At 38.2% G+C, this 25,067-nt stretch overlaps 1 protein-coding gene and 1 long non-coding RNA gene across 3 annotated transcripts in view; both read right to left on the reverse strand.

Annotated features, from left to right (window-relative positions):
* LOC109398252 (putative sodium-coupled neutral amino acid transporter 10) overlaps positions 1-25,067 on the reverse strand; it is a 629,771-nt gene that overhangs the window by 344,809 nt on the left and 259,895 nt on the right. The window lies entirely within an intron of this gene.
* On the reverse strand, positions 19,778-22,867 carry LOC134290002 (uncharacterized). Its single transcript, XR_009998790.1, has 2 exons — positions 20,347-22,867; positions 19,778-20,173 (listed from the first exon to the last, which is right to left on the reverse strand). It is a non-coding gene; the product is annotated as an uncharacterized LOC134290002 (long non-coding RNA).

Raw genomic sequence — 25,067 nt, forward strand, 5'->3', positions numbered from 1 at the left:
ATTCTCTCAAGAAACTTTGAAAAAAATCCTGCAGAAATCTCTGTAGGAATTCCTGCTAGATTTTCTAGATGTAATCCTGCAGGAAAGTATCAAGAAATTTCTGCCGGTACGACATTTTCCAATGGAATCTCTAGAGGAACAAATGAAGGACCCCTAGAGGAATTCCAACAATAATTTCTCGAGAAATGAAATTTTTAGAGGAATTCCTAAAGAAATCCCTAACAAAAAAATGCTGGAGGAAATTTTACTAGAATCCCTAAAAGAATTTCTTCAGAAATTTCTGATGGAACACATGTATGAATTTCTGAAGTATTCTTCGAAAGAATTCCTTAAAAATCCTTGAAAGACTTCCTTCAGAGACATTTTTTTTTTGAGAAACTTCCAAAGAAATTCCAAGCAAATTTCTTGTAGGAGTTCCTGAAAGAATCTCTGGAGGTTCGAAACATTTACAAAGCTATACATGGACAGTACGCTTGTCCACATTTTTTATAATGTTCTTTGATTTCCAAGTTCATCCCCATGTTTTGATCGGCATTCTAAAATATCAACCAAATCAATTAGAAAAAAAAAAAGATTTTTTATAACTCTGCAGTGCACTAATGTTTGATTTTTGAAAATTTAGGAAAAACTGGTGCTCTGATAAAGGGATTTATACTCATTCCTCAACAATTGAACATCTCTGAATACTTTATTAGGACCAGTATTTTACTCTTTCAATTTTACAATAATAGGAAATCTTGTGTTGTGAACAATAACAATCAATAAAATAAATAAACTCGAAGAATCAACAAGCTGTGAACTGGAAACCTTAGCCCGTCAAATTTAAGTGATGTATTCATTCAACTTCAAAAGCAATCTTCACATCACAAAGTAACCCCGACTATTTACTTCACACCTCAAGGAGGGATTCAAATTTGCTAGCCAGAAAGGATTTATTGAGCGTAATGTTGAGCACATTTCACACATTTTACCAGTGGCAGTCTGACTGACTGAATGGAGCAAGAGTTTCCTTTCAGTTTGGCAATTGCCCAAGAACTCTTCTCTACCATGTTTTCTCGCCACACACACCTCCTTTTGGCTGCGCCTTTTGCAAAGATCAAAGCCGGGAACGTTTTACCCACCTACTTTAGGGAGCGACTGCTATGGAATGTGCAATTGGGTTATGTGCATGTTGAAGTGAGCCCGGAATACTGAACTGACAGCTGCTGCTGCTGCTACTGCTGTAGTTAAGGCACATTTCCTCTGGTGTACTCGTTGAATGCAAATTTTCTCGACAAAAACTCAGTTGGTAAAAGAAATCAGAGGGGTGGTTTCTCTTCAGCTTGGCACCAAAGTTTGCTTTGCATCAAGATCTTCCGAAGGAAATGCTGAACAGGGGCTGTCCATAAACCACGTGGTCAGGGGGGGGGTTTCGGCCAATGACCATTTTGTATGGACAAATTAAAAATTTTGTATTGACTAATGACCACGCGGGGGGGGGTTGAAAAGTCCCAAAAAAATGACCACGTGGTTTATGGACAGCCCCACACTTTTGAATTCTGATTTCGGCACCAACATTTCAAAAGGGCGTAACTGCATTTACAACCAATGCCTTCTCACAAAGCTGTGGAGCGTATCCCATCCCTCTCGAGCAATCCACTAGCACAAATAGAAAGATAAAATCCTCCTCTTTCGATTAATGGATGTGAATTGCGTGAGATGAATGAAATACGACCCACAGCTCTGTGAGAAGGCATTGGTTGCAAAAGCAGTTACGCCCTTTTGAAATGTTGGTGCCGATTTATGAAAGTTTTGGCACATTCTTCGAATAGCGCATGTAATTTCTCCATTCAAATTGTAAATTTTTCATAATGAACATTTTAGCAGTTAGTTGAAACAGCCTTCCAATTGACAAGTGACAACCTACGTTTCGTTTGAATGACGAATTACCTAGAAATATATATTTTTATTCGTAAATTAATAAATTTGATCGATGAATGGTGAAGTATAACTAAGATTTTAGTAATCCTAATAATAATGTTGAATTTTTCAACAATAATAATAAGTTGAATTTTTCAACAATGGAGATATGTCTTCCCTTAAATTTCATTTTTGCATGTAAATTACTCGCATTTTCATTTTTACCGAAAATGCATCTAATTCCTTTATAAAAGTTTCCCTCTCAGTTTTGATATGTTACCGGGTCCAGGTATAAAATTTATCCAACGCCACTACTTCTGGGTTCCAGAGAAGATTACGGTACTAGAACATTATTACTACCAACAGTAAGCCCCATAAAAAGAAAAATTTACTTGCGGGTTACACCAACCTCACTGTTGTAGTCTTGGGTCTTTCGGCTATATAGCCAGACCAACCGAGACGAGGAAAATTTCGAGGAAGCTAACTTTTCGAATTTTCGCACAGTAATTAATTTTGTAGCTTGTTAATTTGCAACCGCGCAGTGCTCCCCGGGTTGCTGAGCTGAGTCACTTCCGCCTTGTGCGTGAAAAACTCCGGACGTCATTGTACCAACCTAGCAGCTGGGCCAAAGTGGGGGGTAAGTCATGGTAGGCCAATTAGGCTCATTATGTTTGAGAAATTTGTACTTTGAACGAACTTATCCACCGTTGACGCAAATCAACCTCTTAATCAAAAGAGTTATGCGGTACTGTTTGAAATGCGACATGCTGCTTTAGGCGTATGCTGGGATGAAGGATGACTTGCAGTTACTAAGCTATAGTAGTGACTGGTAGTTGGTTTTCAAATCTGAATCCGAATATGATGTTGAGTGGAATGAATGTTGGACATCCAAAACTTTGTATTTATTTGAAATACGCCTATCATTGAGTAAAATTTAATCACTACTGTAGATTAGGACTAAAACCTTTGGAGCCGGAAGAGGTCACATATGACCCCAACATAGAAACCGCTGTAGAAATTTACCCATTCGATAAAATAGAATACTGTCTTCGGCAAAGTTGCTGCAAATTAAGTCCTCTATAAGGGAAAACGGGCATATTTGTATTTGGGGCTTCATTGACAACCTAGAACATCCTGATTCCAACCCTGATCCAAATTTGGAAAAAAAAACGAATTAATTGACAAACCAATTGATCTAAAAGCTGAACTCGAATGTGGGTTACGTTTATATGTATTCATTTAATCTTTGCCAAGAATAACAAGAGGTGTTTTATATTCTGGGATGTTCTATGTGTTCCAAACTGTCATATAGTGAAGTCCTTCAAATCTACAAGAATAATTTTATGCAATTCAGTGTCATAATTTCTATTTTATACTACTCATTTTAGTATAATAATGACCAACTTTTCCGTACCGGTTCATAATGCAACTGAAATGAGTTGCATAATAGAAAATAGTTGCATAATGTTCATAATGCAACTCATTTGAGTTGCATTATAAACATTATGCAACTCAAATGAGTTGCATTATGAAAAAAATCATTGCATATAATTTTGTATGGAACTCGTTGCAAAACTCGATTTTTTCAACACTCTTCGTATTTATCCAACTCGGCAAGCCTCGTTGGATAAATGTACGACTCGTGCTGAAAAAATCAACTTTTTGCAACTCGTCACATAAATAACTATTGTGTATTTTCGCCACAAATAATAGCATTGCATAACCTACTGGGATCAGTGAAGCTCTTGACATCTACAATGTCATTCATAGACACTATAGCGCAGTTTCGAGTTCGAAATGAATCGCTCAAGAAACTTCTTGAGTGATTCCTGGCAGAAACTTTCTTCGGTGACTGCCATTTGAACTGTAATTTCTTCGCTACTGCGTACTGCGATCGAAGAAAACCCGGTTTCTTGAGCGATTCAGGCAACGAATTTCCCATGCATCAAGATAGGCTGAGAAATTCCTTCTGATCTGCAAACAGCGCTTATAGGAATATTACAGGTAAGCCAAACTACCTTGGCGTTCAGAACTTCAGGTCTACACTCGTAACAAGAGCCATATCTGTTATACTGACAAACGTTGCATAATATAGCGTAGTTATTGGAGTAATCTGAAGTCTACTAGCTTATTACAAACCTTCGCGACATTCAGGAACGTCTAAACTGTTCTATAATGAAGTCCTTCAAATGTACAAGAATTACGTTATGTACTGCTGGGATCCGCGAAGCTCTTGAAATCTCAAATGTCATTTAGAGACACTGTGGGAATGTTCCAGGTCAGCCAAACTATCTTGGAATTCAGAACTTCAGGTCTACACTCGTAACATCAGCTATATCTGACATACTGAGTAACGTTTCATAACACAGCGATACATTTTTTTGTCTCAAAAGCAAACTTATGTGTCTCTGATAGATTTTGGGCCGCTGAATCCGAATCCGTGCTCAGATTTGATCCAGCACGTCACAATTTTGTGCTATACCTCAATATATAGGGCAGAATAAGCGATTTTGGGCTTTTTTGATAGCAAGAAAATTAAGCATGGAAATATTTTATTCAAGAAATCAAATGGAAAATTGGTCAATTAACTTCTTAATTAACGACTCATGCAAAATATTTCGTTTTACAAAATCGAATTTTATAGTTTTAAGCAATTTATGTGAGGTACGACATTTCCCATACAAGTTACCCTCCAAAAGTTGCATGCAACTTTACTTACTAACATAAAATGCTTAAATCTACCAAATTTGATTCGATGAAACGAAATTTGTCGTTAATTTAGATGTTAATTGATCAATTTATCAATTTGATTTTCGGAAAAAATATTTACATGCTTCATGACTTGCAATCAAAAAAGCCCAAAATCGCATATTTTGCCCTATAAATTGAGGTATAGTTCAAAATTGTGACGTGCTGGAGCTAATCTGAGCACGGATTCGGATTCAGGGGCCCAAAATCTGTCAGAGACACATAAGTTTGCTCTTGAGACAAAAAATGTTGCGCTGTGTAATGAGTATGCTGTCAATAAGAACGTTAATCTCTACTGGAGCGGTGGTGATCAGCCCTGTAGCTAGTCGGTGGCCTCGACATAACTTTTTCCAATTCCTTTTTTTTTTGGATTCCTGAGAAAATTTCATTAAAAAAAAACTTTGTTTCTACGATGGTTTGTTCTTGAGTTATGATTTTCAAAGTAAGTAGTTGGATAAATGTACCAATAGTGGTGCTATTAGTAGCTCCTTGTAGACAAATAATTGAATAAAATTGATAATACCACAAAATAAAAAGCCTGAAAACGTTAATCGGTAGTTTTTCACTTAAATTTGCTAGGAAAAATGTAAAAACCATTGTTTATTTTAGTTTTTACTAATAAATCACTTGCACCAACTATAGGTACACGGTTCCTGTTATGGAGGTAAAATTTAACATTGGTTCCTATAGTGGCGCATCCCATTAAATTCTTATGGGGCCACAGGAACACTAGCACCACTATAGGTGCAAAGGAGCCAAAAATTTAAGGAAAATAATTGTTTAAAATAGGTTTTTCGGCAAATCCTGAACCCAAAACTGAATTAATGTTATTAATTAGTTATGATGCAAGCTTTTTGTTTGAAATAGTGCTAAATTGGCAATACCGCCACTATTGGTACTACCTCCACTAAGGGAGCTTTTACCCTATCAGAGGAAAACAAAAAATTTCCACCTAGTTTTCCGAGAAAAATGGCGGCCATGAATTTTGCTTTTTTTTGTTCACATATCCACGAACCCTACATGTGGAAAAAGTTTCATGAAATTCTGAAACCTTTCGGCCCAAACCCGTACGGTATTTGAAAAAAAATCCCCTGGCGTGAACTGGGCGATGGGTTTTCACGAAAACGGTTCTAGGTGTTACGTCAGTTTGTCTGTGCTAATATTATAAATCTGACACCTCTTAATTATGCCAATATGGTCAAGCCGTTGCAATACCAAAAAGGAGCAACTTCAGAGCATTCCGAATGAAAATGAGTAGAATTTCAAAAATGAAGATGTCTGTTTTTCTTCTTAATGTATCGTTCCAACTGAGATAAAGCTTCTCAGCTTGGTGTTCTATGAGCACTGCCACAGTTAATAACATTTGCGTTTCTAACGTATTTTGCGCACTCAAAATTTGATGTACGTTTAGCTCTATATTCTTCAATTTTTACCCGATTTTAATGAAAATTTGACTGAACAACCAGTCATTTCGACTACCGCTTCATAGAATGCATCGGTTGGGCATATTGGATAACCGGTTCCGGATTTATACGGAAACCCAGTGGGGTATGTCGGTTGGCCAAAGGGGACCGTCTTCAAACATTTTGCTCTACAACAACGTTTTGGTTATTTTTCCAATTTGTGGCTTATTCGCGGTAGATCGATCATATAGAACCTCTTAACGAAGCGTTTTTGACGAATTGAAATGAAATGAAGTTTGAAAATTGGGCCGGAAATTGGTAAATGCCTAAATGTATGCAATGTGTCTTGTAATTTCATGTAGTTTAGAACTGTTGTCAATATTTGTTAATATAAATTTCTAATGCAACTCAAAAAGAGAACTCAATATACGTAACATATAATAATACTTTGATGTACAGTTAAATAAAAAAACGTAGTTTATGATTTGATTGCTAAATTCACTGCGTGCAAAAAATCTATCAAAGTTACCCAGTTTTACGTTACCTCGGAATCCGGAACAGGCCACAATAGTTCTAAATGACCTCAAAGCATCCGAAGATACGAATACTTTATGATTCAGATGTAAAACCTTACTGATCCATATAAGATCTGTAAAAAACAACGAAAATGTATTATTTGGCTAATCAACGTACCCCACTGGGTTTCCGTATAAATCCGAAACTGGTCATGCAACTTCACCAACCGGTGCATTCTATGAAATGGTAGTCATTTCCGGTTGTTCTGTCAAAGTTTCATCAAAATCGGGTAAAAATTGAAGAAAATAGAGCTAAATGAGCATCAAAATTTTGAGTGCGCAAGATAAGTTAGAGACGCTAAGGTTAACCGAAAACTTTCTCTGCCAATGACCATTTTGCAAGTGTATACGTGTGTCAGGCACGAAGATACCCTATGCTAAAGGAAGTCAAATAAATTTCCTAGGCGAAAAGTTCCTGGATCGACCGGGAATCGAATGAGTCACCTTCAGCATTGTCATTCTGAATACCCACGCCCAGCTGTGGCTATAGGGGTCCTGAAGTTGTCTCTATGGTGCACTGAAAAAAGTGATCACATTGTTTTCATCTGATTATCACATGTATTGTTTTCATGTGTGTCTCTTTCCAAGGATATTCAAATATCACATGAATTTTACAAACAAAGTTCGTATCTAAGACTGTCTAACAAACATTTTAGCTGTACAGAAGTGGAACAAACTACTTTTAAGCAAATTTTAGCTTAAGAAACTGATGTTCAACTGCTTATGTTTCTATGCATGCATATGAAAGTAGAGGATAGATGAGTAAGATTGATCCTGTCGAAAACATTTCTGCACAAAGCATTAGGTTGCAAAGACAGGTCAACCTACGGGAAACCGTAGAGCTACGAAGAACAAGAATGTCGAGCGGATAACACAAGGCGACCGAGATTGAAGACGTTCCGATGAAAAGGATATGCAATTGCCCCCCGGGAGGTAGAGTGAAATTCCCTAAGCGCCAAAGTTGAAGTGGTGTGCTGCGGTCGGTCGTCGGTCGGTTGCATTCCCGAGAGGGTTGTTAGTGGAAGGAGCAGAGGGGGAGGACGTCAAGACGTCAAACAGGTGAAGCGGAGAGTCACATGCAACATCCACTACTACGAACGGTACAACACTATCGAGCCACACGACGACGGTATCCACTTCCAGCATCAGAATCGCTAGTGATTCCATGGCACTGCATGAGAAGGAAAACTTCCGGACCCCGGATGAAAGTTTGCAATTGCACCCTGCGGAGTTGGGATGCTTTGTGTCGTATCATCCGTTAAACCTTGACGGCAGAGGTAAGATAGTCGTCGGTCGGTCGGTCGGTGTTTGTTCACGGTTCACATTGGCTTCTCGGTTTTATGTGATGTTATTTTCAATTTTGATGTTTGTACATTCATGGCCTAGTGGGCGTTTGATACATCAAGCTCATTATTGCCAAAATTGAGGTTAATTTTACTTGGGATAGTTGTTTGACGCGGATTCATTGCTTGAGGTGTTAGGAATTCGGTACGCTGCATTGACCTTGACCTTCAATCTCAAAAGTGATTTTATAAATAGATTGTTATCTATCGTATGATGGGAGATTAGTGATTGTTCTATTGGGTAAGATGTCGGAAAGACATTAACAGAATACTCAATTAAATCCGTAATCGATCACATGGTCTATTGAATTCATTTTTTCTTTGTTCAAAGAGGCACTCGCTTCAATGCCCAGTGGCTAGTGGTTTATCCGCTGACATCTGTCCTTTTCTCAAACAAGGTTAATTTAAGCGCTTTTGAGTCCAGCCGGGAGCGATTTGAATGACGAAACGCTTTTTCATGAGATGCGGGGTATGACATGGCTTTATTGTTCTGCACTTTGGATCACCATCTTAAAATTTTGGGCATCTCCGCAGCCAAGCTTAAATAAATAAATGATGATTTGATTACGTGCATCCTAGATTACGTAACCTGAGGCACAATTTTGTTAATGCAATTACCGTCAGACATAACTTCATCATCGTACTTGGTGGGATTTGTGTGATAGAAACAATAAACCAGAGTCAAACTGAGCAGTGCAAGAAAATGTATAGTTCTGGAACCAAATTTTTAATAACTACTACGGGCCAAAATTAACAATAGCTTAATTTATAAATTACATAGGGTAAATGTACCAATAGTGGTGCTATTAGTAGCTCCTTGTAATAAAATAATTGAATAAAATTGATAATACCACAAAATAAAAAGTTTGAAAGCGTAAATCGGTAGTTTTACACTTGAATTTGCTAGTAAAAATGTAAAAACCATTGTTTTTTTTTTCAGTTTTTGCTAATAAATCACTTGCACCAACTATAGGTACACGGTTCCTATTATGGAGGTAAAATTTAACATTGGTTCCTATAGTGGCGCATCCCATTGAATTCTTATGGGACCCACCACTATAGGAACACTACCACCACTATAGGTGCAAGGGAGCAAAAATATTAAGGAAAATAATTGTTTAAAATAGGTTTTTCGGCAAATCCAGACCATAAAACTGAATTAATGTTATCAATTAGGTATGATGCATCTATTAAAAATGTCATTTGTAAGCTTTTTGGTCGAAATAGGGCTAAATTGTTACTACCACCACTATTGGTACTACCTCCACTAAGGGAGCTTTTACCCTATGTATGTAAGTACAATCCATCGCCCACTGACCGGCAGTGCTTTTATGGAAGAAAAATGTCAGCTTCTGATTCGGCCAATTACCTTTAAGCATAGACGTAAACATTTTTAGTCCTGGAAATGGAAAGTGATAGCTCTACTGTACATCTAATGACGCAAGGTATGTTTGGGTATGCTCGCACCTGCAACAGTAAGCCCCGCATCAATGCATCCTGATATAAATGGATATCTAAAATGCCTTAACACTTCCTGAATCAAACATTTATATTTTTCGTTCTATAAAAAAATTAAGCATTTTGATAGGAAAGATCTCACCAAGTTACTCGTTGTCTGGCATACTCTGGCGAAACCGACGGATAAACAGAATCGCAAACTCTTCTTTTGAAAACTTTCCAGTAAAATTGTGGCGTAGCTCCACTCCAGTCGGCCAAATCAAACCCACGTGTTTAGTTTTTCATATAGTACCAAATATACACCAAAGGCCATCCGAGACAGCACTGCATCACTATGGAGACATCCACCCAGGTAACCACCACTCATTTTGATTTCCACCCGTTTTACCCTTGTCACGCAAACAATCGGCCATCGCTAGACCACATTCCGAATGCATGCATTTTCATTCACTTTAGATTACATATTCGCTATTTGTGGAGCGGACCTGGTGTGATGGTTAGAACACTTGACTATCACGCCGAGGACCTGGGATCGAATCCCACTCCCGACAAACTCGCAAAATGTGAGTTCTTCCTTCGGAAGGGAAGTAAAGCGTGGGTCCCACCCCGGGCACAACCCCGACCGTTTTACAATTTGTCTTTGTTTTGGAAATTTTCAAGCGCCGCGAAACTGAATTCTAATCTTCTGACTTGAACCCGAAATCAATAAATCACTTTCTGATTATCTAAATTCACACAGAACCTAGCAGAACTAACACTTTTTTACGCGGAAAACCATCCGGATGGCGTAGCACCGGTCGAACCATCAGCCGAATCGCATATCGCGAAAAAAGAGTTGGCAAACGCGGAGCAAATGTGACGAACAGATCAAAACACGTCTGCACGCGGCAACGCCTACTGCGCTTCTGACCAATTAATAATTTGTGCTTCCATATCACGTAAAAATACATATAATAAAATAGGTAACTACAATTTCCTTAAAGTAATAAGATTGAATGATTGTTCCTCGAATTCTGTTTCAGGTCCACGAATTTTTCGGCCACAAGCTGAATTCAATTTTCGGCACACCTTTTACGTGACACTATGGTACATAGGTCAAAAATTATGATTTAACAGTAGGTGTTCATTCGAAAAGTCGATCAAATTCTTCGCATTCCAAAATCAAATCATGTGTTTAACTTTGGGGTCCCCAATTGGCCTAGTGGTTAAGGCTATGGATCGCCAATACGGAGACGGCGGGTTCGATTACCATTCCAGTCGGGAAAATTTTCTCGACTCCCTGGGCATACTGTATCATTGTACTTGCCTCACAATATACAAATACATGCAATGGCAGGCAAAGAACGCCCTTCAATGAATAACTGTGGAAGTTCTTAAAGAACACTAAGTTGAAGCGAGGCAGGCGGCCTGCCTAGTCCCAGTGGGGACGTAGAGCCATAAAGAAGAAGAAGAAGCACCGGTATTTATCAGAAGTTTCTTCAAAGTTCTTCTAGCATTTCTCTACGATGTAAGCTAATAGTTTCCTGGAATTTTTGATTCCCTCACAAATTATTTTGGCCAAACAATATTAGGATGTGCCACAGAGCTTTCGTGGGGTGTGAATTGAAGGTTGATTAAATAAGTGAAACTGGCGCAGTGAAAATTGAATGGTGATGAAGGACAATTCGATTAGCTGCTGTTTTGGCATATTTGCGTTCGTCGTACGCAAAAGGAGAAAAAAATGTTGAAATCGTTAGTGGAGTAAAATTGAAACGTGATTAGTACTTAATTATTTGATTTTCAGTGCTGTAGGGGCTGGTTATTAAAGTCTCTACACCTTTTTGCTTCCATCTGATGAACCATTATCAAAGCTTAGTTTGAATACCTGTAATTATTTGCTATTTTCCGTCTGATAAGACGGGAATTAGCGCACATGACGAAAGATATTTCTACCCTACCTCATTTTGTTCATTTAAACTTGTTGCTTTTAGAATTAAGCCAATTTTTCTTACAGCTCGATTAATATTTGACTAAATTAAAAAAAATCACAAACAGCAGTGAAATTTCCACTCTCCGTATGATTGTTGATAGCTGCCGGCCCATTTCCGTACAAGCCACATTTCATAACAAGTTTTTCTAAAGCAAAAACATGTACACACAGACCGACTCCTAACTCCACATTGGGAAAAGAACCCACCAGATTAGATCATTCTTCATTTGATTGGCCCGTCCTCGAAAAAACCCGGCCCATCAGCTTACGTCACCTACCTACTATGACTGACAACCCGGCTCAACAAGAGAAAGAAGCATCCATCCAGACCAGTCTGCTGAGATGGGGATGAGACATCAGCGTTCATACATCACGTCATGCTGAAATTTTTATGCTCGCCAGATTTGAGCTATTCTATGGGCTAGCCTTTTCATCTTGCGTAACCTTATCCCCGAATGTCCAAAACAACCGAAGGAAAGAGAAAGTGTTTTTCCATTTGCTTACGTATTAAATGGTGTAGGCAGCAGCTTGGATCTGGAAGTTGAGTTTTGATAGTCCCATGATGTAAATGCTCGGACGACCGTCGTCGGATCGGGACGGGTCCCTCCCACAAATGGCGGGTGGTGGTCGGATGGAACCATTACCATAAGCATCGATATCAATTCGAACCTCTCTCTCTGTGTGTGTTAGTCTGGTTGGGAGGGAGGGAGTGAGCTCTAACTAGCAAGATGATGATCCGGAATGACGAAAACGAGACCACTTCAGGGACCATTTCTTGCAAATCACCGTTTGGGATACGCTCTGGTGTCTTTTCTTCTGACTCGATGCCGATGGTTGATTTGGCTTTTATCAGGTCGTTGTTTGCATAAGTGATTTTTCGGACTAACAATGAGGATTTTTTGGTAAATCAAACTATAGTTGAATGGAACAAGCATGAACTAAACAGTAAATAACAAAGGAATAAATTTCTAGAAAATTGTAATTCGAAAACGAGGCAAAAATTGGATCCACATTTTTTTACCAATCAGTCCTACACATTTCAAAAAACTTGAATATTTTTCAAGTGTTTCTCAGTGTTGAAAATTAGCATTGAGCGAGTCGCATGGTACAGACATTGTATGAGGGTCGCCTCCTGCACAGAAACTTGGGACTAAACTCTGACTTAATAAAGACAACATTGACGCAATACTCTAACAGTCGAAATCATATCTTTATAACAGCTGGGTATGAGAATGACTAGTTAGATATCCTCTTCAAAACTACACAATTCGTAAAAAAGGCATTCAAAAACCTTTGAAACCACATAATCAAAAAAAATGCTAGACGGCGTAAAAGAACACTGATACATATCAGACATGATCAGATTTGCTGGTATGTCACAAACATACAGAACAAAAACTTGTAATTAGAAGACACAGAATGTTGCTGATTAACAAATTGAGAGAATTTGTAAAAAAAAACGCGTTCTGGTGAGATTCGAACCCACGACTTCGTATTAGGTACACCGGCACTTTAACCAACGAAGCCACAGAACAGATAAAAGAAAACAACATTGATCATCATTGCTTGCTTCGATGCCTACTGCACTGCGATTTCAACAGATCCGCCGCCCCGGAGTTTCACTCTTCGGCTGACATAGCACAGCCTGCTACGAATACGTTAATGTTGAAAGTTCACTCTTCTACATAAAATATAAGCAAATAAGTTCTAACAAGCAAAATCGATAGCTCATGTATTCTACTTGCCCGCACACCCAGGTATAATAACAATACTTTGGTCGAGGGAGGTAGGGTATGTGTGCCATCAGTAATCTCACGCTCCTATATTCATCCTATTCTAAAACAAGCGATTACGGCACCGATTGATTCCGTTCTTTTTGTTTTCATGGGTGCTCACTCCTAACCAAAAATACAAAAATTAGAAACAAAACAAACAGCGCTTCAATCCTTTGTTTTTCATAGGATGAAAATAGGAGCCACATGCTTAACAAGGGAACCAATACCCTATATCATAGAGAAAATCGCGCTGTAAACGAGCCATACGCTACACTAGGCATAATAACCACCAGCATGCTGTGCCAACAAACTCTGAAATTTATCGATAAATATTTGATTTGTTTCGTTTCGGCATAGGCAAATTCCCTTATATGTTCGTGAACCGTGTATACTACAAAGGTTATTAAAAACTTATACGTGATGCTATCACATCAGAATCTGGTGGGTTTCCAATTGAGTGACCCATAAGGTAGTCATTATTAATTCATCGATGCAAATCGTCATATTTCATGGACATTTGACGTCGAAATTATACATACTACTTCTTCTAAATATTTATTTGCATTGGGTTGTGAGACAATTGTTGTACACACACTGTAAATTCTTTACAATTGCATCGTGTACAGAACGTTAAAACCTGTCTCCGTAAAAATCGGGACACAGAAATAGGGTAATTCGCTAATTGTTGAACACTACCCAAATGTTGAACAGTTTCTGAATATTTTATTATAAATCTTACTAAAGTAATTTTCATCCAACGTAAACGTATGATGTAGATGCATATACATGTGGGTCACTATATTGTTCTAATTAAGTTACAAAATTATACATATTTTTCATCAAAAAAATTGATTGAAAATTTTGTACCGCTGATGACACGAAAACTGCACAATTCTTAAGATTAATTTTAAGAAACTGCTGTTACGAACTAAGCTTTGCGGGCAAATCGACCACAAATATCGAAGGCACACCATAGTTACAAAAACTGGAAGGATGTCATTAACAGTTTAACATTGTTCAAAATCACATTTTCATTGTAATTTAATTTGAAAAAAATATTTTTCTTATCACACTATCATTATGCATCCATGATCCAATTGTTGAACACTGGCATAACCTACGATGTTAGCATGACTGCTAGATTTTTTTTTTTCAGTTTACCTAACCGTACATTTCGTGGGGTTTGAAAGGCGTCCCAGGGATGTTCTAGGGGTGTTCCAGTGGGCTTCAGAAAAATTCCAGTGGTTTTCAATGGGTTTCAAGGGCGTTTCAGAGGTGTTCAAGAGGAATTTAGAGTGTTAGGGGGTCCCAGGAGTATTTCAAGGCGTTCCATGAGTGTTCTTGGGGGTTAAGTGGGTCCCATGGGTTTCCAGAAGAGTTTCAGGGGCTTTAAAAGGCGTACTTTTCTTCTAACGTTTTCGCTTCTAATAAAATCTTTTCAGCCATTTTTGCATCTAATCATCTTTAAACCGATTTCAGTCCACTAGAGCTCTCTTCAAATGTGCGATTCTTTGTCATTTAAATGAATTGTCACTAGCTCGGACTAGCTGGGCACAAAACACAAAAAAAAACGGAAAAACGCCAGGGTGAAAAAATATCGGATGTCAGGTCAAAGTCGGGTCAATTTTTATCAAATGTTGGACCACTGTTGGACCCACATCGGGTAACTGTCATGTCTATGTTGGGTTTGGTGGCCAAAATGAAAACAGGTGAATGATAGGTTGATGTCGGGTTATACGTCATCAATTACGAACAAAGCTTCAACCGTTCAACAATTGGCGAGAACCGTCCAACATTAGGATGAGCTAGCTTAAGGAAGCGTTCAACATTTGGGTTACAGACTTCCCATACAAATGTTATATTTTCTCTTAGAAAATGGAATTTAAGGGAATACAAATTCAATGGGCAGTATAAGGGATAAGTAGATCTAGACGTTCACTGGATATTTTTCAACTAAAGTGGAATTATGCACGGAAAAACAAACGAAAACCAAAATGCCGGTACTAACCGTTCAACAATTGGCGAATTACCCTACGGCTGGATCGGTAAAATTGGTCAAGCACTTGACTAAAAACTCTTTCGTTTATTTATGTTTATTATTTGTGTCAAATTTCATAAAAATCAGTGGACTGAGACGGGCTTGGTGGTCTACTGACTTTCGCTTCTAATTTGTATGCAGAAGGTCCTGGGTTCAATACCTGGCCCGTCTCTTTCCTCTTACTTTGTATTTTTCTATATACTTTCTCCTCCTTTCTACATATACAATTCATGTGTATTCTTATGTTCATAGCCATCGCTAGAACAGAAACGGGTTGAAAAAGCCGTTTCCCTTCCTTCCATCTTCCACAGCACAGTGTCAATCTATCATATAACGCCTACGAGTTATTCAAGTAATTAGAGTAATAAACACACTAATCTTTCGCCTTACGCCTGGCATCCATGCACCAATGTGTTAACCCTTTGCCAACTATATCCCACCAACACTCCGACATCCGCATGAATTTGTGCAGACGCAGAGGTATATTCGTTCTGCTGTGGATACAAACGATTGCAATCATCACTTCCTTCCCCTTCCCCATATTGACCTGCAACCTGACGGACGCGGCAGGCGCCATTGCCGCCTAAAAATAGAAGATCATCAACAGTCATACACTGAAGAAAATGCCTGCAAGTCCCCGGCAGATATCTCATTGGTTCCTTGTTGGAGTGTAGCTGGTCTGGCGATACTGGAGTAGTATCCATGGGCGGTCAATCAAGCTCAAGCTCAAGCAAACTCAATTTTATAAAAATCAGTGGATTACTTTTAACTGTAGCTCAAAAACAAAAAGACGTGTGCACTGTGCAGTGACCTGCGAAGCACTCCGCGAAATAAATTTATATGATGTAATAGTATTATGAGTATGTCACAATCATTAGGTAAATCAATATACTAATTGCTTGTTTCAATAGCGGAACAATAAAAACACGATTGATTTACTACCATTTTTGCCTTTCTCGTACACCGAAGTGTACTGAATTTTCAATAGAAGGCTTGGATTGTCAAGTTACATATACCAATCAACTCAGTTCGACGAATTGAGGTGATGTCTGTATGTGTGTATGTATGTATGTCTGTGCGCAAAGAAAGCTCACTCACTTATAAGGCACTTTCCATTGGCCGATTTTTCGGAATTTTACCGAATTGTTTGCTATTGAAAATGGTCCGGATAGGTCAAGGCTTTCCGGAGTTATGACCATTTCAGTGATCCGCACCAGCCCCGGTACAACTGGCCCCGTATACAATACTGAACCAAGCCCCATCATGCTACACATCAAACTGCAGCGATTTTTGTTACCTTTAGCATTGTTGACGAATTTTGTGCAGAAATCAACACTGAAGACCTGAAATTCGACGATTTCGGTCCAAAATTCAAGATAGCAGCCATATATTCAAGATGACGGCTCCAAATTCAAGATGGCGGCTTTTAATAGTGTTCTAGGCTCTATAACCATGCAATGTGGATATATTTGGTTTCATTTGGTATCATCTAATATTTCCAAACTTATACTATACTAACAATCCTTGATTTCAACACAGCTCTCTTGGTTTAAAGATTTCTAGGTTAACCATATTCTGGCAATGAGATAGTATAACCATTCACCAACATTCGGAACCAACAATTAGCTGATTTGAAATTCTTTTTCTAGAATGAGGTGTTTAAACTTAAAGTTTTTATTCGAGTATCAATTTCCATAAAGAATCATCAAATTATTGTTTCTAATTTCTCAGAAAAGTCCACAGAACACATCCTTGCAATTAATTCCATTTCCTATCTCTCTGGGCTTGTCCTTCTGTTCGACAGCCAAACGCCAGCCACTTTCAAAAACAATTGAGAAAACCATTTAACAGTCTTCCGGTCGTGTTTGTTCACCCCCTCATACATTGTAGTACTTTCATATACGCGAAGTTCTCTCATTACAAAACTCTAGGTTGGGCTCATTTCCACACAATATCATTATCGGAGCAATAACCGAACTTGGCCGGTGGAATGGGTAACCGCTTATCGACATTACGCCGCAGTTGGCACCGGTTAGCGGTGGCACAGCGTAGTAAATTTACACGAGTACGACGCGACGCAACGGGAGAATGGCAAATCACAGCTGTTCAATGCGAATTGCATTTCACTTGAGTGGTGATTATTAGGACAACATCAGTAATAAATAATGATTTTCGACGCATTTTGATATGAAGTCGAGGGAAGAGTAGCAGTCGAATTGGATGAGTTCTATAGAACGCATTTCTGTGCGGTTCGAATTGTAGAATAGACCCTTCACGATGGGATCGCATCTGGAGTAAATTCCTATCAAAGAGCACTTCGCAATGAAGATGCCCTAATTACTAATTAGTGAGTTCGGCTTGGAGCTCCACAAACACACGACTAGCAATATAATTAATGCATTGAGCTGAACTGAACATGCTCTACTGTGTGTATGCTTTCTGGCGATGAGTATACCATTTGCAGTTTGGAACAATTTGGAATTCGGAACGCTTTTATATGTACAAAGGGAAGTAGCAAGTTCAGCTGCGGCAATTTAGCACAACTTGGCTCGAGTGCTGAAACTATATAAGCCAATCCACTCACATATTCGCTCGCTCCTCCATACCGATAGTTCGACACACACTAATGAGTCTGATTGCTCCGGCTTGGATGGATTTTCGCGCCAACTGGCGAATGCTAGAAGATGGTACGTAATTATGGCAGCTAATCGTGCCTTTCACTTCTTTTCTATGGGGTTTTGCGTCTTTATAATATGAGACACAGAATTCCACATCGCTGGCATAGCATGGAGGCTTCTGGAGCATCATAAGGAGCAGCGAATCTTTTTGAGAAGAGCAAGGATTTGCAATCGGAAGCGAATTCAATCTTGCTTTCGTATTGTGCATGGAAGGTGAATTCTATTGCAAGGGGGTTGAAACCGCTAGAATAAAGGAGGATGATGAGTGCCTGTTTAAACCGCGAGAATCTTTTACAAGTGACACAGAGCAGGGTGGCCACACAAAATCAAAATTGAAATTCCCGCATTTTTCCCGACTTTTTCCCGCATTGATTTTGAAATTTCCCGACTTTTCTTTATATACCTTTGGAGTATGTAAAACATCCAAGAATCCAAGCTTCTAAGTGGATCTGTTAAACTTACTGAAATATTTTCAATGTCATTGTGATGCTGTGACAGTTTTACAATATTTTGGAGACGTTAACATCGAAAGAAATTTACATGTTCAAATTCCGGATGTCCTGTAACGTAAACCTGTACTTGAAAATTTTTTTGTCGGAATACCAAAAGATTATAAACTCTGTAAGAAATCTTTGATGAAGGTCCAATAAAAAAAATCTAGTTCGTTAGTTGAAATACTCTAGTGAATTCTTTAAAGGAGATTTTTACGCTATCCTAGGAATTCTGAAGGTATGAAGGACGGCTTTATTGACGTAATTCTGTTTTGATTCCTATAGCCAGAATTATGGAAGTGTTTTCTGGTGAAATTCTTCGAGGAATTTGCTAACAAATTTCCTGGAAGAAGTTTATTGCAGAAATACTGAATAAATGTCTGTGATATTTTTTCACATACTCTGCTGGTGGTAAATTAGGAAATCTATTCATTAATTGAATAAACAAATAATTATTAGGAAAATTAAATTCCGTTATATTAACAGGTTTGTATACAAACCACCAGTTTCAAAATTATCCGAAATCCATTAAATTGCACACAGTTTTATATTTCGTATATATAAAGGTATTTTTACAAGGACTCGCTGGCGATTTATGTCAAAACTCTTGGAAGAAACTGGCTTCTGAAGATACATTTAGATAAGAAAAAATGTAGAACTCAGATATACAGATGTGTTCATAAAAATAGCAGTGAAAGCCGTTTTCCATAGAAAATGGTCAACCTTAGCATTTAGTAACTTTTTTCCTCTATAAGCGATTAAGCTGAAAATTTTATAGTGAACTACAAATATGGTGAATATTGTTGTAGCAAAATCTGAGAATTTTCGAATCACGTGGAAAAAAGTTAAACACTATGTGAAATTGTTCAAAATGATATCAGTGTCTATAAATAAAAAAGTAGCTTTACCTTAAAGAAGCAAGAAATATTTCCGCACGCTATTTGAACAGTTTCCACCTTAGTTACATGACAGCATATAAGGTTAAAAATTTTAGATATGTTTGCTGAATTATAATAAATTTCAAAACAAACACTGCTTTTATTTTGATCAATTTCACATAGTGTTTAACTTTTTTCCACGTGCTTCCAAAATTCTCAGATTTTGTTATGACAATATTCACCATATTTGTAGTTCACTGTAAAATTTTCAGCTCAATCGCTTATAGAAGAATAAAATTACAGAATGTTAAAGTTGACCATTTTGTATGGAAAACGGCTTTCACTGCTATTTTTATGAACACAGCTGTATTCCTGTTTAGTGGGAATAGCTAGCGATGAAATCCTTAGTGGAATTTTTATCTAATTTTGAAAATACCTGGGGATTGTCATAAATGGTTTTCAATACATAAACAATTTATAGCTGAATTTGTAGAGAAATTCTCAAACCCTGAAAATCAAAACTTTTGTAGCATTATCGTATCTGTAAAGAATTATTCTTTAGCATGTTTTTGAAAGATCATAAATATTTGATCTTGACAGTTTACAACTGTCCGTTTTCAAGCAGTCTTTCCCACATCTTTTAAAGTGGTGTTTTTCACATGCAGGACTGATGCGCCTGCATTTCTTCAAGTGCATTCCTCTCATGTTCCCACGAACAATGCTGGGACATGTCATTCACACCTAAATAACTTCGATTTACCACACAAGTTGTGCAACACTCTTGTTTCCCATACCGTACTCATGCTGAGTACGCGTATCACATTTCATACCCATAAATGCACACAATTCCTTCTTTCCACTCGAAGCGCTGACCTAACCGAACAGCGCACAGTTCAAGCAACCACGTGTGAACGTTTACTTATGCCGTTTTTCTTTATTATCCAGTTCCAACCTGGGTTGGAACTGGATCAGATCACAGTTTCAACCCCAACCCGACTTCGGTTTCGCTTGTACTAAAGTTTGTTTGACGTTGTTTGTTTACACATTTTCCGCCAATCCAGTTCCAACCCAGGTTAAAAAAGAAAAACGACATTAATTGAATGGTAAACGCCCCTTTTCGTAATTATCTTTTCCTTTCCTTGGATTGGCTATCGTTCTGTTGCATGGATCGATAGGCTATTGATATGTATGCGTTTCAGCCTTCTCCAGAAATTATGTACTAGATTAAGCAGGTTAGCTTAAGCTTTGATTTTGAATAAAGACTCATTATTGTTTCAACTCTCAACAAGACTAGTAACTACTAAACTTTGACATTTCTGACGAAATTTGTAAGGCTCTTTTTATAAATTTCAGAAAAAAATTCATATTCTCGGCGTAATTTCTAATCCCATTTTTAAAGAACTCACTTAAAAACTCGTGAATATGTTTTTTTATGGAAACTGTTGGGTATAGTATACTTCTTTTTAAAAAGGAGTTCCAGTAGCAGAATACATTGAAAGATTTCATAAAAAAAATCAAGAGATTCGGGGTAATGGGTTTCTGTCTGTTTCAATTCAAAACGGATTCTTATGTTTTCATCCGACGTTTCGGACGCATTTATTGTGCCTTCTTCTTAGGAATTTACAAAGTCCCGTTTTATCGTTAAGGGCTTGCAGCATAGGCACTATGTGTCCGAAACGTCGGATAAAACATAAGAATCCGTTTTGAATTGAAACAGACTGAAAGCCATTACCCCGATTCAACTGATCACAGTCGTATCTATAAGGAAATCTGTAGAATTATGTCTTCTGATTATCAACTTGCAATTTTGCTTCCGTTACGCAAAAAATACTTTAAGAGTTCCTCCCGTCATCAATTCATAATTCCATAAAAAACCAACCATAAATTCTTCCGTGACGACTAAATTTTCAATGTTTTAGTAATTATTCAAAAAAAAAAAAAAAAGGCCACTATTTTAGTATGATGACTTTTGTGATTGCAGAGTTAATTATGTTTTTTAGTCGTTCAAAACATTATTTTGAAAAATTGTGATTTAAAATAGGGTCTAATCGTTGACTCAAGCATCCGGACTATCAAAACATGTCACCCGGATAATCTCTATCAAACAAGAAATCACTCGTAATTCTGAATCTAACACTCATCTGCATCATTTGGTTTTTGAGATTCCTACGTGAAACTTCTGAAACTGTGTAAGAATCTAGATTTAAAGTAAGTCAAGTACTAAAACTAGGTTTGGGCTTACATTCTCGAGGCGCTACACATTATTTTAAAAATTCCCGATCATAAACAAAATTCCCGACTTATTCCCGCATATTTCCCGATGGATTTCGATTCCCGACTTTTTCCCGCATTTCCCGAATTTCCCGAGTCTGTGGCCACCCTGAGAGATGCTGTAACCTGCTAGAAAGCAATCCAAAATAATCGTTTCGTTGAAACCCATGAGTGAAAGAAGCAAGCTCAATTTCACTTTGAATAATTGCAGCAAACTTCTGTCTTATAGCATTTGAAATGAGCAATCAATACCAACACAGAGAGGAGACACAACTGTTGGAAAGTTGGTTTCTTCGCAGAAACTTTGTGTAGATATGCCATTGTCTTCATCGGCAGGATGATAGTTACTCTCACCAAGCAATTACCCGACATGATTTTCAGTGATTTCAACGAGTCTTCTGAACTGTCGATTGACATAGTTTTTGACACAAGTTTTCTCTCAACTGAGACAAACAACGGAAGTAATACTGGAAGTGGCAGAACAAAAGTTTGCTACGTCTTGAGTGCCGATGCAAGCAATTAATCCTTACAACTGTTAGCTGACTTGTCTCTCTGTACCATTATGGTTTCCAAATAAGTAAGAAAGTGAGTCAATAAGGTAATCAAGTAAGGATTATTAAAGGTGATGAATAGAACACCTCCCAGACAACCAGGAATCGCATAAGGATGCACGCTGTACATCGTATAAAGTACTATGTTGAGTCTCTATCGCATATATGTACGGCTGAGGGACAATTTTTATCGCATATGATGTTATTTTTTGAACTTACTGCGATACATCTGGTAAAATCATATAAGAGTGCAAATTAACTTTTAAAATGTATGACTACATCGTAGTAGACGATATTCCGATGTTTTGTTGCGACGAACTTTGCTTATTCGCAAAAGCGTTCGAGTGAACTCGCAAAGTGTCAATTGATCTCGCAAAATTGCCAACTGCGATGATTTTACGACTTCGCTTGGTGCTTTTGTAATTATGTCAGTTTAACTCGCATTGGTGTACAAACTAAATCGCATAAAAGTGAAAATAAACTCGTTCAAATGTACATACAAACTCGCATAAGCTAGAATCGTTAACGTTGGCATATTGCGATGTGATATGTGATAACAATGAAAGAGGTGCCGTTGGAGTGCCAAAAAGCTAAAAGAAAGTGAAAAGTCATCATTATGGTTACAAAACAAGCTACAAAGTCATCATTTTTGTTTTGTTGACCTCATAATTAACAATAGGTGGTGCTAGCACGGGAATAGTAGTGGTAACTGTGCGAGAAATCATGCTACATCATTTTGATCTTCAAATAGCCTGCCGAACATGTACAGCGCACGGAGACCAAGTGCATTCCAACAAGCACTGTGGTGAGTTAGAATGTCATGACATTTAATCAGTGTGTTTCTTAAGTAGTGTTTAGTGTTAAGTGTGAAGTGCGGTACGATAATCCAAAGGTTATTAGTTCGATACTTGGGTGACAAGATTTTTTTTATTTCGAATATTTTTAAGTCGCATAAGATGCTATATAACGTCGCAATAGTGCATACCGTACATCGCATAAGATATCGCTTCAAATCATATAGCGTCATTATTTTTCCGTCAATGCACGTATAGCGCCTCCAGTTTTGTACGCATAAGGCACTTTTACTGCATCTTATGCGATGTAACTTTACCGCAGAAATGTACGTATAACATGAACATAAACTTCAATATACGTGCAAATTGGTTGTCTGGACTTTTATGAAAGTACTGCAATTCATTTCTCCAATATCTTCAGAAATTCTTCTCGGGATTTCTCAATCAGAGATTCTACCCGAGATTTTTCCGTAGTTTTTTACCATGATACATCCAAGATTTTTTCAAGCGATTTCTTCGGTTACTTTCGGAATTTATTCAGAATTTTTCCCAGGATGTTTCGAGAATACCTCCAATATTTATGTAGGATTTCTTTCGGGGATTCTTCCAGGGATTTCTTCCAGATTTACTCCAGCAATTCTCTTAAGATTTTCTCGAGAGTTCCTCTGGAGCATGGGCGTAGCCACAGGGGGCGGGGGACCGTTCCCCCCTTTTTTAGAATTCCTGAAATTCTTTCAGGAACTCCTCCATGAATCAATCCAGTACCTCCTCCAGGAAATGTTTAGGGAATCCCTTATGGATTCCCGTTGACAATGCGTCTGGGATTAATTCTGGGGTTTCTTCAGGAATTCCTCCAGAAACTGCTACAGGGATTCCTCAAGGAGTTCCTCCACGAACTTCTCTTAGGATTTCTCCTTTCTCCAAGAATTTCATCTGTAATTTCTTCAGGATTTCTTCCTGGGAATTTCTTGTGATTCTTTCAGAAACAACTCTACAGGGAAATTCCTTCAAGGATTTTCACGGGAACTATTTTTAGCATTCCTTCAGGAGTACCTCTTGGGATTGCTTCCAGGATTCCTCCTGGGGTTTCTTAAGGAATTCCTGGAGGGATTCCTTCAGGAACTGCAACAGAGATTCCTCAAGGCGCTCCTCCACGAATTCTACTTAGGATCCCTTCGGATTTCTCCAAGAATTCTTCCTGGGATTCCTCCCGGAATTCCTTAAGAAATTCTTCCACCAATTTCTACAGGAATTCCTCCACGAATTATTCCAGGGATTCCTCTAAAAACTTCTCCAGGGACTCCTCTAAAAATTTCTCCAGGAATTCCTACAGAAATGCCTCTAGAGTTTAGAAATTCCTCCAGGAAGTTTTCTAGAGGTTTTCCAAGAGTTTCTCCAGAGATTCCTCCGGGAATCCCTGCAGGCATGCCTCTAGTATACCTCCAGGGATTCCTCCAAGAATTTCGCCACGAATCAACTCGGGAATTCCAGCGCCGTTATTGACCTTATATAATAAAGTTGGGAGTTCTCGAACTGTGCACACTGAGAATAGTAAGCTAATCCCAAGCCCTATTCATTGGTTCTCTGTGCAATTTCGATTGCTCCGGCCAATCACGGAGTAGCAACTACGAAGTGTGCGGTCGTCATCTATGCTCATGCTCAGGAATCAACTCGGGAATTCCATCTGTGATTATTTCAGGAACAACTTATTTTAAAAATTCCTCCACAGATTCCCCCTGAAACCACCTTCCACCTTGTGTTCTCTAAGAAACTCCTCCATGAAATTATTTAGTTTAGTAGTTCCTCCACGAACTGTTTAGATATTCCCTTAGGAATTCCTCTTGAAATTGCTTCCGGGATTCTTTCTGGAATTTCTTCAGGAATTTCTCTATGGATTTCTTCAGGAAATACTACACAGGGATTCCTCCACGAACTCATCCAAGGATTCCTTCAGAATTTCTCAAAGAATTCCATCTGTGATATTTTCGAGACTTAATCCTGGTATTCCCCTGCGAATTTCTTAGAAGATTCCTCCAGAAATTTCATCAGAAATTCATCCAGAAATTCTTCCCGGAATTCCTCTGGAAACTCCTGCAGATATTCCGCCTGAAATTCTTATAGAGATTTCTCCAGGAGTTCCTCTGTTGTTTCCCTCAGTAATTCCTACAGGCATTCCTCTTGGGTATCCTCTAGGCA

Source organism: Aedes albopictus, chromosome 3, assembly GCF_035046485.1.
Source record: "Aedes albopictus strain Foshan chromosome 3, AalbF5, whole genome shotgun sequence".
NCBI lineage: Eukaryota > Metazoa > Arthropoda > Insecta > Diptera > Culicidae > Aedes > Aedes albopictus.